Below are 15462 nucleotides of genomic sequence, written 5' to 3'. Positions count from 1 at the left end.
GCTTCAACATTGAAACATATGTACATTACAGTTTCTAGGAGCCTCTGGTAATTTTAACATAACTTCCATTTTTAAATCAGTAGTTGTTTAGGAAAAGTTAGTTACACATTTTTGAGAGACATTCTCATTGGAGAGAATAAATCAGTATATAACATCAGGAATGCTGCATAATCATAAAAAAAACACATGTCAAAAGTAATAATTAATATGACAATTTATTTAAATAAATAATAACAATATAAAGTAGAACTGCAAGCAGTTGTAAGCGGGGTCCAAGCCTCCCAGCGCAAGCCGCCCCCCCTAGCGCACACGAGTCGGCCCAGGCGCCCCACCGTCGTGCCGCATAAGGTCCCCATGTTTAGTGTTGATGGGCCATTCCAAACAGAGGCAAAACATCGTGCCTTTGAAAATGCCATAGGAATTAATGGGATTTAGTGAGAGATTTCAGCTGTGCGTTTAGCGCCACCTGTTGGCCGAATTGCACCAAAATTTTCAGGTGTGATCAGGGACCCATGGGGAACAATTGCCCCAAATTTGGTATCAATCGGAGTTGTGGTTGTGGAGATTTATGGGATTTTTTTGAATAGCGCCAACTAGGGGCTAACTGTACCAAATTGTGCACAGCCCCTCAGGGGAGCATGCCACACAAAGTCGTCAAGTTTTGTGTTGATCGGCCTTTCCATGCCTGAGATATGTCATACTTATGTTTTTAGCGTTTTAGCAAATATTTGTGAGCTTGTAAATGGGAAATTTTTTTGTCGGATCAAAATTCCCACTACAAAATTTCTTCAGCTTGGTCCAGAGATGGTCTGTGCCAAGTTTCGTGTCGATCAGACTTGCGGCTTCGGAGGAGTTAATTAAAATAGGTTTTCAAGTTATCGCGATTTGGCGAAATGAAAACGTCATCGCACAGAGGCGTGTCCTATACCATCGGAATCAGAAGCATCCCCCAAACACGTAGACGTAAGATTTATCAATGTGCAATGTAGTGAGCCGTAGTTATCCTGCAAAATGTTCTTTGGTTGAAAATCCCATTGAAATGAATGGGGTGTTGGATTATAGCGCCACCTTTTGGCCGAAGTGCACCAAATTTTTCAGGTGTCATCAGGGTCCCATGGGGAACAATTGGCCCAAATTTGGTGTGAATGGGACTTGTGGTTATGGAGATATAAAATGCATGTAAGTCAATGGGATTTTTTTTGACATCTTTAATCTGCAACAACAGCGCCACCTATAGGTATATTTGGGTCAAATTTGGTGCATGTAGTAAGGGTAGCATGCTGAAGAATTCGGCACTGGTTTCATGTGAGTGTGACCTGTGGTTATAGAACAATGGAACAATTTTCTTGGATTAAATAGCGCCACCTAGGGGCGAGTTGCACCAAATTTTGCACAGGCCCTCAGGGGGGGCGTCCCACATTAACGCTCCAAATTTGGTGTCGATCGGCCATTCTAAAGCGAAGATATGACATCATTTGCTGTTAGTAGCGTATTTCGCAAATGTTTGCTAGCACATAGTAAAGACATTTTTTTGTCGGATCCAAATTTCCTCTACAAACTTTCATGAGCTTGATCCAGAGATTATCCGTTAGGAGTTAATTAAAATAGGTTTATCGGTTTTCGCGATGTAGCAAAAAAAAAGTCCAGGCGGAAATGTTCGTGGCCTATACCACGAGATTCAGGGCGATCCCCCGAACGCGTGGATATAAGGTTTTTGATATCCACCTTCATAGACGGGAGTTCCAAGCCCAAACGCGTTGACCTTGCTTATAGTGCCCCCTAGAGGTGTGCGGATTTTTGCGTCTGAGTTACTTGCAGGGGCTTGTACCTACCCTATGAGTTTCGCGTCCCTAGCAGTTACCGTCTAGTCTGCAGTAGTGGAATTAGCGGCGGAAGAATAAAAAAATTAAATAATAAAAACGAGAAAGATTACAATAGGGTTCCGCTGGTACTGGGAACCGCGATGCCTTGTTTTCGCGGGTTCCCAGCCCCATTCGGGCTTGGACCCCTAATGAAAAACAACCAACTGAGGCTTACAGTCCAAAACAGTGCCACAGGCCAAACATAAATTAAGGGTTAAATTGCTTCATTCTATAAATAAAATTATGTAACTTTAAACAATTGTAACATAAACCAAACACACGTTACCTGCAAGTAAGTATTTACTGTCAAGTGATGTGAGGTAATCTAACGGTAGGCAGAACCTTGGCTGTGAGAATATTCAAGCCATGGATACTGTTTATACCTGCCACTCTGGAAGCACCACTTCCTCTTACTTTGCAATGTCTGAGGAAATACTTTCAGATGAGGCTGTGTTTGACCTGCTCCTCTGGACTGTAAAATATCTGTAAATAGTAATCAAAATCAGTCCATCACTGTGAAGCTAATTGGTGCAACGTATCAATGCATTGTTGCATCATTTTATAAGGCATGTCATATGAGCAAGAATGTTACATTACACATAAATAGCTAACTTTACTCATGTTAATACTTAAGGTACAGTCACAGAACAAATGCCCCCCTCTTCCATTTCACATACACAGGTTAGCCATATATATAACTTTAACTATTTAACATACACCTGTCAAACGCTAGCCTCTGTCATTAAATCAGAAAACATGGCATTTCATATTTCATGTCTAGGCTATATAAAGATAACAATTGGCTGCTGTAGGGTCTATTAGCTTGTTCTTTAAGCTAACTGCTGTTAACATGCTACATGACAGTTCTCACATTCAGATGGAAATTCAGGATAAATTAAACATTAGATGACCATACCTCTCTATTACCAGCTTTCAGTTTCTGACTACAAATTGACATCGTTAACTCATGGGAGAAAGACTGTAGCCAGACAGCTTCGTGCTTCTGAGCATTCTACTCCAGACCTGGCAAAGCGCCCGCTGGCCACGACTGGCCGCCCACCCTCTGTTAACCAAATATCAGCTCACATAGCGTCAGCCCCACCACTACTATAATGGTCAGAAATATTCTCTTGCTTCTTGTGTTGAACTTGATGAACTTAGGTGGCCACAGGCTGGCCAATGAGATTTCAGGGGTGGCTGAGGCCCAGGAGTGTTGAATAAAAATAGTTTAGCTCTTAAGTGATTGTGTCACATAGTGTGGGGCACTGGTCTTGATCTTGATCAACCCCTGAAAGTCTTGGTCTTGTCTTAGTCTCAATACATTCTGGTCTTGGTAATGACTTGGTCTTGGTTTGGGTGGTCTTGACTACTACACTACATGGTCTCTATTTTCTGCAATTAAGAAATTATTGGGTTTGCCGGGTTGTACTTGCTCAGTTGGCAATGGCAATACCATCTACCTTTCACCCACATTTATACCAAATACCAGCAACACCACCATGTCTAAATTGGACTAACAGTATAGCTACAGCAGCATGGTTGCATGCACAAACACATGTAGATAAAGGTCAGCTGCTTCAGCTGCAAAATGTTTGTTTTTTAAATGGATTTTGTTTTCTAAAACACCATGCACCATTACATACAAAACATACTTCTCACGTGTTGGTCTACAGTTAGCAAAGTACGCTAACACAGACAAAAAACAAAAACTGAAATCAGAAACCACAGCACACCATGATAGGTCACCACCTTTCTATTACACATTTCCATCAAATGATCCTCACAATTAATTAATAAATATGAGGAATCTGGCCCACATTTCATTTGAATTTGGACACTTCACCTCAGAATCTTTCAGTTTGGCTAGCATTAACTCGGAAGAGGCTATACCCTTAACGAGTTCGATCCAGTCCTTTTAACAAGGTGTGCTTATATTTTTCCAGTCCCTTAGTATAATCCTGGCACATGCAAGAGCTAAACCGAAAATGGGGACCCAAGTGTGTTCGGGGCGGTACCCCATGGTTGTGGACATTGCCATTTAGGGCTAACAGAATATTATTCACTTATTACAAAGTTGATAATATTCTGTTCTGCATAATTGGTGTTTGATGTCTTTCAGCAACTGAGTAGGCAAACCATTTATGATATCATCACGATTTTAATGATACTACTACTCTTATCAGTGCAGTCCTTTATCAGTACTCTTACTGATTTTTCACTAATAAAAATGCTGTTAAAAATATTATCTTTAAAAATAATACATACAGAACAGGATTAAATATTTTAAATATAACTTTTATTTCTAAAGCAGCAACAGTACACATGTTTACAACAGCAATGTCACTGTATGCTATATTTGCATTGTACAGGTTTACATGTTTGTGCTTGTTGAACATATGCATTGATGAAATATTTTACAAAGGTTTTATTGCACTTACAGTAACTAGGGATGTGATTTTTCTGACCTGAAAATGTGACCCACGTGAATCATGCAGATCTGCAGCCTTTTATTGTGGCCAGCCTAAGGCACACCTGTGCAATACCCATGCTGTCTGATCAGCATCTTGATATGCCACACCTGTGAGGTGGAGGGATTATCTTGACAAAGGAGAAGTGCTCACTAACACAGATTTTGACAGATTTGTGAACAATATTTGAGAAAAATAGGCCTTTTGTGTACATAGAGAAAGTCTTAGGTCTTGGAGTTCAGCTCATGATGAATGGGAGCAAAAACAAAAGTGTTGCGTTTATAATTTTGTTCAGTGTAATTGTTTGTGTTTATGAAGTATTACTGTCACTGTACATGAGTCAAGAACTTGACTCAATTAATTAATTGGTTATCAATTTTTGGAATTTGTTGTGATTTAAATTCTGATATTAAGTATAAATATTGGTTATCGCTATAATTGGTTACTTTTTAGCCATGTTTCAAACTCTTTTAAAAAGGGGTTGTCGTGAATAAAAAACCCTCTATCCTGTTACACAAATTACACAATGGTAATATTTAGCTTCATTTATTGTACATTGACTACTTTCTGTGCCTACCGCAGAAATGCCAGCCATGTGACTTGTGATGTTATCAATCACTGTTTTAAAATGAAATTAAAAATGTAAGCGTATTCCTCAGAGTTAGCCAGTGTCATTTATACCAAGCACTGTGGTTGCTTTGTTTTTCTGGTAGCTTTGCATTATCTGAATTTAACTATTAATTAGGCATAATGATAACAGCAGAACTAATCCACCTGCCAGCTCATATCATTGTCATCCCTCACAAATATATAGCTACAAATATATCATTCAGCATACAAATCAACAGTTAAGGGGAAAAAGTAATACATTCTCATTCATTACAGGAATTCACTGCCATGCCAATATTTAATCCTGTGTACAGTAATAGGGATGACATGTAACATTAATAATACTTGACAACGTTCTCTATCACCAACGCCGCCTGCCTCTGCCATTCACTTCATGCTTCTTATGACATCAGTGGATAGTGCAAGAACTATAGTTTGGATGATTTACTGGAGTGACACCTGGGGTCATCACTACAGCTAAGTCTCCTATTAGAGTTGACAAATGAAGTTATAACATTAACTAAGTTCAGGAACAAAGATATACATCACAGATTCAGTTTCCCATACCAACAGAGGTATGCATCGGTTACTGCTGTTCTGTTAAACGTCGCACATTCATGTGTATGTTCTCAGTCAAACAGCCTCACAATTACCTTTTTTTCTAAACCTAATTACTCATCGGCCAATCTAAGTTTATTATCTAATTTAGCCACAAATAGTGAGCTTCTCCTTAGACACTGATCTCTTTAATGCAGATCTACCAAGACATGTCTAATTCTTTTCAATTGTCCACAACCTTCGGGCTGTATCACAGCCTTCCCGGTTGATCTACTAGACTCCTGCCGTTTCTTCAGTTTTGGTCTCTGCTCTTTCAACCACCATGCATTTTGCATAAACTGCAAGGATCCTTTTGATGTCAGGCACCATGGACCAGCAGGCATAGGTTAACTTTTAAATACAAGCTAGTGTTGCAAGCTTTTTTATGTTTTTTTATCCAGTGTGGTGGGAGCCAGGAGTGATGAGCTCAGTTACACTGCGGTAGAAGCTGATACATCATATCTGAGAGCTTGTAATTGTAGAATTACAAGCCATCCATAAGTTAACTCATATTCAACACGGTTTTGAATTTTAATCCATTTGAGGCTACACCACAAAATGAACATGGATTCTCCTAAAAATGTATACTAAATTCACATTTTAAAACATTGCATCCATTATGTTGTGGATCAGACTGACCCCTAACATAATGGAAGGGTTAACTGTGCTGTTTATCTATTTAAAAATGCTATACAATGTAATGAGTGACTTAAATCAGTCCTGAGATCAGATCACATATATTAACAGGTTGTCTGACAATGTGGAGTTAGGTTATCATTATTAATAATTATTCTTTCCAAGTTTAATTATATTTTACAGTCAATGGCTTCGTTCACTTATTAGAATTTTCCTTGTGAAAAAATGAAGGTTACGATATGGTAACCCTAATTCTATAAGCACAGGCGGAGCCCTCTACTGGACTCTATGGGTTCTACCTCCTCCAATCACACACACGCACTTGCCCACTGAAATTTTATTGTGCATGTAGCCGACCAATAGGACATCGCTACCGATACATGCGTGACGTATAAATAGCAGTGTCCCTACTTCCTCAGCATCCGATCGCCTCTTCAGCAGATAGCGTCGGAGCGGCAGGGCTCATTGGTAGAGGGCCTGTGCTTATTGAACTAGGGTTACCACATTGTAACCTTTGTTCTATCTCACACAGGCTCCGCCCTCTACTAGACTCTATGGGTACAGTGGGTGGAGCCCGATGACTGTCCCCCTTAGCCACGACAAGCCAAAGTCCACCACACCAACCCGGTCGGCCACAGTCCGGCCAAAGCCCCGACTACCACATCACCTAGTGACAGAATGGTGGCACACCCTTGAGAAGGTCGCTGGACCAATAAGGGCTTGGCCTGACCATTAACACCTGCACTGCCCTGACTTCTCACTGAAACGTCAGGCACTCCCAGTGGATGTTCCCCCTCTACACCCAGTAGACACCAGATCCTCACTTTTCAGATCCTAGTTTGCACTTGGGAGCTGGATCCCGAGAAGAAGCCCGACATATCCAAGAGATAGAAATGCACAAACAGGCACAGTAAGGGCCAAGATGCCATTGTGCAGATCTCTTTGACACAAACCCCGCTTAAAAAGGGTCGTAGACGCTTCCACACTTCCGAGTGGAATGTGCACGCACCGCTAAGGGTGGATCTGTTCCCGCCCATGTACAGGCTTGGGAGATTCACTCACAAAGCCAGCTGGCCAGGCTCTTCTTGGACAGGGTTTTACTGACTACACTATCACTGAAACAGACGAACAGCTGACCAGTGCATCGAATGGGGGCTGTGTGCTCTACATAGGACGTTAGCCTAGCACACAATCTGCCCTTGTCCTCACTGTATTCTCTTCCTCCAAATAAATCTTGTGGTACAGGTACCAGGCTGATGCACCCATAAAAAGTTATTTATCCTGAAATACAGGAATGAATGATGAGACAGGGAGATGTGGTCTGCCATTGCTGAAATCTCTACATTTGTATTTATTTCCATATTCACTGTACACTGCGCGCATTGTCTTTGTTACATTTTACCAGTATTTATCATTACTGCACATGTCTTGCCTTTCCACACTCATAGCTAGGACTAAAATACTTGAGTAACTCTGATTACTAAAAAGCAAATTCAAAAACTTAATAAAACCTCAAATCCCAAATAAACACAGTTTGCCTCTGTCATTTTCATTCATACATTCATCTCTCCAAATATATATTTGCATAGCATTGTAAAATACACTGATATATGGACACCATTCAGTATTACCCAGACTTGGTAACAGTATGATATTAATCACTAAACATATAGCTACGAATGTGTAAATTAAAGCATTTCAACACAGTTTCAAATATAACACAATTCAAAAATATTACAATATGCTAAATAGTTTATAAAACCAGCCAGTGTATTGATTTAACCCAAAATAAGCGAGCATATTACACTTAAAATGCTCACGAATAGGGTAAATGAGTACCGTGCTGCTTTTGTTACTTATAAAAGTGGAACCAATTTTCAAAACCCATTCATTTTAATTTTGTACTTGAACTGAACTTATCTCCCAACATTGGCTAACAAACTACAACAATTTATGTGAGGTTTTAACACATTACAAAGCTGAAATACAGGAAAGAATGATGAGACAGGAAGACAGGGTCTGTCCTTGCTGAAATCGCCTCAGTTATGAGAAATAACTGTGGAGCTCTGCTACAGATTTAATGTCAAAATTTGAAATGACATAAAAACAAATAATTACATCACACAAATGTGATCACACTCTGGACATCACACTTGCACATAAATGCCATTGCAAACTTTTAACCCTTGGAAGTGACATTCACCATCACCTTCTAGATTAGTTTATTTAGTGACAGAACCCCAAGTGTGCCAAGTGGACAAAAAGAGTGTTGCACTTTCTGTGCTTAATGCTCTTTTCTGCTTCTTCAACCAATTTAAATTTCAATATCCACCAGCTGAATTGTACTGTTGGGCCTGTTTCATGGGATATGAATCATTGCTGCATTAGCATAATGAGGCATATCATCATCCCCAGTTCTCTTGGAACCCAATCATTTTTGTTAAAACTAATGGTGAGATCAGAAATGACTGGGTTCAATGTTGTGGCAACATGAGTGTCTGAGTAATGTTGGGGTAGTGTAGATTTAAAAGGCTTTGTGTGAGTATAGGTCTGTTCTGCTGCCATTTGTCTCTCAGACAGCAACAATGCACAACACAGTGTCCTTGGCTGTGTAGTACACAATTTTTTTCCAAGGTTGAGAGTTAGGAGTATTGAATTTTTACGCCAAGTGAGTCACCTGCAAACTAAGCTAATCTCATTTCTATGTTCCTGTCATCACTAGGGAGATGATCAACTCTAATATAATGCTTCACTTACAGTAATATCAGGGCTTACTGTATCTGTTGCACCAACATGCTATCTTAAAAAGACTAGCTTGAACTCAAGATTTAAAACAAATTATTTGCTGATAGGTAGTATAGTGTAAGTATTCTTACATACACATATGCAGTGTTTTTAAATAAAGTTTTTTGTATAGTTTATTCTCAATTTTCTTTTAGATGCATAGAATAGTGTATTGGTATTGTGTCCTGGGTTTGCATAACAGCATAAACTTAATGAGGAAACATTAAAAGGGATGACAAATCCAAACATCTGAATTTCAACATTATTTATTTAGAACAATTTGTTGTAATACACCACAAAATAAAACACCTCCCTATACCTCCCTTTCCCCTCCAAAGAGATTGAGGTGAGTTCAATCTCACTTCAATCTCATTTGTCCCTCATGGTCAAGATGGTGGCGAAGATAACAAAAAGAAGGATATGAAAGGCCAAAATGCGGCCTGCAACATACTACACTATCAAAAACAAAAAAGTGAAAAAACAGAAATATTCTGGCAGCTGGGGCGCCAGAAAAATACCGTTACATAACAGTAAATAACCAACTCGTAAAAGAACGGAAATATTCCGGCAGCTGGGGCGGCAGAAAAATACTGTAAAATAACCCACTTGTAAAAATACGGTAATATTCCATAATGAAAAGTCTGTAACTTTAATTTTACATATAATCTTGTGCAATTTTTGGGGCTTTTATTGTTTAATTAAGAACATATACACCTGTAAAAACAATTACATTACCTTTAAATATAGTTGAACACTGCTATAATACAAATAATCAGGCTTAAAATTTATAGTAGAGTTTTATTATATAATTTCACATAAAAATCTTGTTAATATAATCAATATATATTGAAAAAAGAATGATACAACACCTGCAAATACTAGATTTTCCTTTAATAAAAACATCAAAATACTGTACTATATACTAAAACTGGTAATCCGCTGTGTGTGTGTGTGTTCATTGGACTTTTGGACCATTCTTCTAGAAGAGCATTTATGAGGTCAGGGACAGATGTTGGATGAGAAGGCCTGGCTCGCACTCTCCGCTCTAATTCATCCCAAAGGTGTTCTATCGGGTTGGGGTCAGGACTGTGCAGACCAGTCAAGTTCTCCACACCAAACTCGCTTATCCATCTCTTTATGGACCTTGGTTTGTGCACTGGTGCGCAGTTATATTGGAACAGGAAGGGGCCATTCCCAAACTGTTTCCACAAAGCTGAGAGCATGAAATTGTCAAAAATGTTTTGGTATGCTGAAGCATTAACAGTTCCTTTCACTGGAACTAAGGGGCCAAGCCCAACCCCTGAAAAACACCCCCACACCAAACTTTACACAATTGCCACAATGCAGTCAGGCCAATACCATTCTCTTGGCAACCGCCAAACCCAGACTTATCCATCAGATTGCCAGACAGAGAAGCGTGATTCTTCACTCCAGAGAACACGTCTCCACTGCACTAGTGTTTAGTGGCGGGGTGCTTTTCTCCATGAATCCGACGCTTTGCATTGCACTTGGTGATGTAAGGCTTGCTGCTCGACCATGGAAACCCATTCCATGAAGCTCTCTACGCACTGTTCTAGAGCTATCTGAAGGCAACACGACGTTTGGAGGTCTGTAGCTCTTGATTCTGCAGAAAGTTGGCAGCTTCTACAGATGCGCCGACACCGCTCTGTGATTTTATATGGCCTACCCATTCAAGGCTGAGTTTCTGTTGTTCCAAATCGCTTCCACTTAGTTATAATACCACTAACAGTTGACCTTGGAATATTTAGTAGTAAGGAAATTTGCACAGGTACCAAGCTTGAATTCACTGAGCTCCTGAGAGCGACCCATTCTTTCACAAATATTTGTAGAAGCAGTCCACGTGCCTAGGTCCTAGATTTTATACACCTGTGGCCATGGAAGTGATTGGAACATCTGAATTCAATGATTCGGAAGGGGTGTCCCAATACTTTTGCAATATAGTGTATACCGTCAGATCACACAGTACTATTTCTCAATGCAGTTATATTGTAAATCAAACGCTGTCAAGCTTTTTGGATGTAAGGAACGGCAAGCTAGAGTAGATCATCTGCCTTTTGCTTATTGCTCACACTTAATGGAAGAGCTGGTGGTGGAGGGGGAGTGGTTATCTGCTCTGTCATTTTTGCAGCCATGTAGCCACCAGACTTGAATTCTTCCCCAATTCTGTGTAGAGGGCTATGGACTAACACATCTCCAGAATGTGGTCACCATACCAATTATTAAGGGAAACTTACTTAATGTCTTGCAGACCTTGGATAGATATACTGTTGATTTTGTTTGCCGTTGTTTATGTTTTCCAATTGAGTTAAGAACCCAAGTGGTTTCTTTAGGTCATCCAGAGGTTTTGTTGTGCAAAGTCAGTCGAATCTGAAAATGTACTTTTGGCTTGCATACCAAAGACTTGCAAACAAATAGATTCATTTGGACTGCCAAGAAAAACTTCACATTTGCACTTGTCTTTCTACTAGCATATATTTGCATCTTTTTTATATACCAACTTAATTTAGAAATTTTGGACTTCCCCAACTCCCGTGCACACAGTTGTGCACTGCCTTGCAAGGCCAGGTGGACCTAATTCAGCAATCAGCTGTAGCACTCCTGAGGCAGAACTAGAGGACAGAAAAGGAACAAGGATGCACAACACAGAGAAACACATACAGCCGTAACAACATTTACCAGATACAAAAACTGGCTTTAGAAAGTCATATTCATTCATCATATTGAAACCAGGGAAGAAGTCTTTGGATTGAGCATTAAGTTCACTGTATGTAAAACCACCATTTCCCCCTCTCCTTTGCCTTTCATGTCTCTGTACAGTCCCATCAAAGCAAAATGCCAGAAATATTTTCCAATTACTTTACAATCAGATTGCACTTTAATCTTGGAGCTGTGTCTAACAATATCCAAAATATTTTTTATGTTGACCCAATTAGGTTTCTAATGAATAGATCTAGAAATGTCGTCAATAAGGTATATAAAAACTAAACTACTTTTTTTTCAGGAGAACAATTCTTTACACTGAAATGTTTGACTTGTGTGGCTTATTTGTTGTGAGCATGGAACTGAATAAATGGTCTATAAATAGTATCAGATGTGGGAATTTGTATTATGGTGGTACTCTAAAAGGCCTGTCGGGTGGTGATGGTGCAATGGATAAGACACATGCCTTTGGTGTGAGAGAACTTGTGTTCAATCCCCGACTGTGACCCATCCTCATGATCTCAACTATAAGTTGCTTTAGATAAAAGCGTCAGCTAAATGAATAAATGTTTGAGTTTGCTCAAATTAAGTACATTTAAGGAAGTCTCAAACTGTCATAAATAACCCTAGTACCAGATTACTCAAAATGGGTTTCTGGTCTCTATTATAGGATAAATGGATATATGTAAAATAATGTGAACATGTGGTAATTTTTAATTATGAAAAAACAGGATTTAAATATGTTTACTTTAGGTTTTGATAATACACCTATAGCTAAGACTCTTCAATCAAGTATCTGTAAAATGGCATTAAAATTAATTTTTCATCACAAACCTGTAATTTTACAGGAAGGTTTCTTTTTTAACCCCATTAAAAGGTGTGAACGCCTGTCATTTAACAATAAATTAAATATTACCTTTCTGTAATTTTACCACTTTGGGGCAATTATATACTATGTTAATCTAACTTGTTATCTAAGAATTATAATAAAAGTCAAAAGCTGTGAAATTACAGTAATTATGGCTGTTTTCAATGATCAAAACTGTGTTTCGACCGTTTAACAATCCTTGTAGACACTATATATTGATTAAAATAACATTTATTCAATGTTTTTATTTTCCAAATATCCATAATTAAAGGAGATATTTGTCAATTAACAAGAAAATCTATGTCAAGTTATAGAACAAATGTTTTTTGTTACGGTTAACTGTTACTAATTGTACCAAGTTTAAGAAATGTTTTTACAGTATTAAACAGTTTTTTCTTTTAAATAAAAATAATATTTGTGAAAATACGGGAAATTCATGAATGTATTTTAACAGTTTGTTCACGTCAAAAAAACCCAATATTTTCTTTAAAATAACAGAAATGTTATGGTTAATCACAGCTACAGGTTTTTCATGTTATTTTACATTAGACATATAAATTCACAGTTTATTTTTGCAATTTTTGGATATTTTCATGTATTTCAAAAATACATGAAAAAGAACTGTGAAATAAAAAGAAATAAAACTTTAAAATTACAGATTTTTTTTACAGTGTAACTTTGTTTTTAAGCTAGCATATTTCTGGAAATGCCTTTTGCTGTGTCTTAATGTATGTCTTAATGGCGAATACTGCTGAAAAGACAATAGTTTAAGCTTTACAGTAGGCTCAGTCAACATAAATTGTGAATCACCGCAACCAGGAGAGGTCTTAAATGTGCACAAAAATATTGGGCTGTTAGGTCCAGTAGTATTAATGGAAAAAATAGTAAACTTTATTTTTAGAGCACTTATCAAACAAAGTACCAAAGTGCTTCACAGAGAGATCACAGTGAGTGATAATAATGGTCAGAATAAATTAACAATAAGATTGAGAAATAACAATAATATACAATATTAAATTATGCTAGATACAAAATAAACAGACAGCTCTGATAAAATCAAGATAAACTTTCCGATAAAAGTGCGTTTTTTGACATTTTAGACACTCACTCAGACAACGTAATTTCCTCAGGCAGATCATTCCAGAGCCTCGGGGACCTGATGGCAAAAGCGCTGTCCCCTTTAGTTTTCAACCTGGGCTCAAGCTAACAAAAATGTGTGGAGTTAAAGAGTCCAAATATAACCTGGAGCCAGGTCATGGAGAACCGTAAAAAGTAATCAATAACATCTTAAAATCAATCCTAAAACAAACAGGGAGCCAGTGCAAAAAGGCTCAAACAGGTGTGATATATCATCGTACGCAAGATTAACTTCGGTCAGATACACACATGCACACACGACCAAACGTATGATCTCTATCCAGGCTTACGTTTGGTGGACATAATAAGAATTCAGACTCAGATAAAGAAATAACTTTTTACAGACAGAAAAAACACTACATTTCCTACTGGTTTTGGAGATGCAAATAACAAGCAACACCAATACTAAGGTCCTTGTGGATCACTAAATACCTCACACTGTCACGCAGAGTGAAGCCATAAACCCTCTGTCACTTGTATCCACAATCTTGTTCTTTCGGTCACTAACCAGAAACCTCATGAACATCAGGGACAGGTCAGGAGACACAAAGTGATGCACAAAATCAATGGTCAAACTCTCTGTCCCCCTTACTTTAACTCACTGACACTCCTGAGTTCTTCTGCTTGGATCACAGGACCCTGTTAAAGAAGCAGTTCACCATTTATCCACAAAAAACAATGCCTGACAGTAGTCTAAAATAAATGTATTATTCCTCACAGAAATGCAAATGTAGGCAGCAGAAGTCCTCCAAAATCTAATCAGATCATCTACCATAGCGGAGTGCACGACATGTTTCTAAGGGAAACCTTCGGTGTATGCATTAGGTTTCTGGCATGTATTATTCTTGAGTTAATATGTTCTCAAGAGTGTGCCTACACATACAGATGCCTGATGGCATAAAATCCCACTACTCGGTAGTATGTGTATCACAAATTATAAGAACATCACTGTTAGGAATCAAAGAAAAACAATGGTGCTGATAAAATTCTACAAATTGCCATCATTCACTTCAGGTATCATTCAAAACATTTGTTTTGTCTAAATGTGGAAATGGAGGATGGATGTTCTTCATTGAAATTCAGTAAAACTATATCAACATAAACTCTCCATAATACTCCTCTAGCCTCAGTATGAGGATGTAGGTTTGGTTGATGTGCTAAGTAATATTAAAATATATTATTTGATTTCAAAATGCAATTTCAATTCAAAATGACCAGATACTTGACCTTAGATGAATTAAAATGAATTATCTATTTATAATGTTCATAAAAAAAAGTAGGGCAAGCTGCTGCTTAGCATATATCCTGGTTCACATTTTTTATAAAGTCTGTGCTCCTTTGATTTTTATGTTAAAGAGTTGGATACCGGTATTACTATCAACTGTTTAGAATATAATGGGATGGAAAGTATCAGAAGCAAGGTTACAGCAACATAAGATCATACTTCTTGTTTCATCTTCATAATATAGTACAAGTAACTCCATACTGTAGGTGAATTTCTTACAATGAAACTATAGTAAATATGTTCAAATTTATTGAAAGTACCTTACTGGTGGAAGCAGTATTCAAATTGGCAACACTGACACATGCTCGCTTTTAGACTCCTTCTTAATTTTTTTCCTATTTCCTTTTAAAACCAGAGTACCAATACCATTTTAGAAACATCTAACAAGATTAAGAGTCAAGTGCCACATAACTCTCTCACCCATGACTACCCGTTTGAGACACAGAAAGAGGCCATTTCTATGGAATTGCAATGTTTACACGCATGGGAGAAGTC

This window comes from Micropterus dolomieu, linkage group LG23 (genome assembly GCF_021292245.1).
Source record: "Micropterus dolomieu isolate WLL.071019.BEF.003 ecotype Adirondacks linkage group LG23, ASM2129224v1, whole genome shotgun sequence".
Classification (NCBI taxonomy): domain Eukaryota; kingdom Metazoa; phylum Chordata; class Actinopteri; order Centrarchiformes; family Centrarchidae; genus Micropterus; species Micropterus dolomieu.
This window is presented reverse-complemented; position numbering follows the sequence as displayed.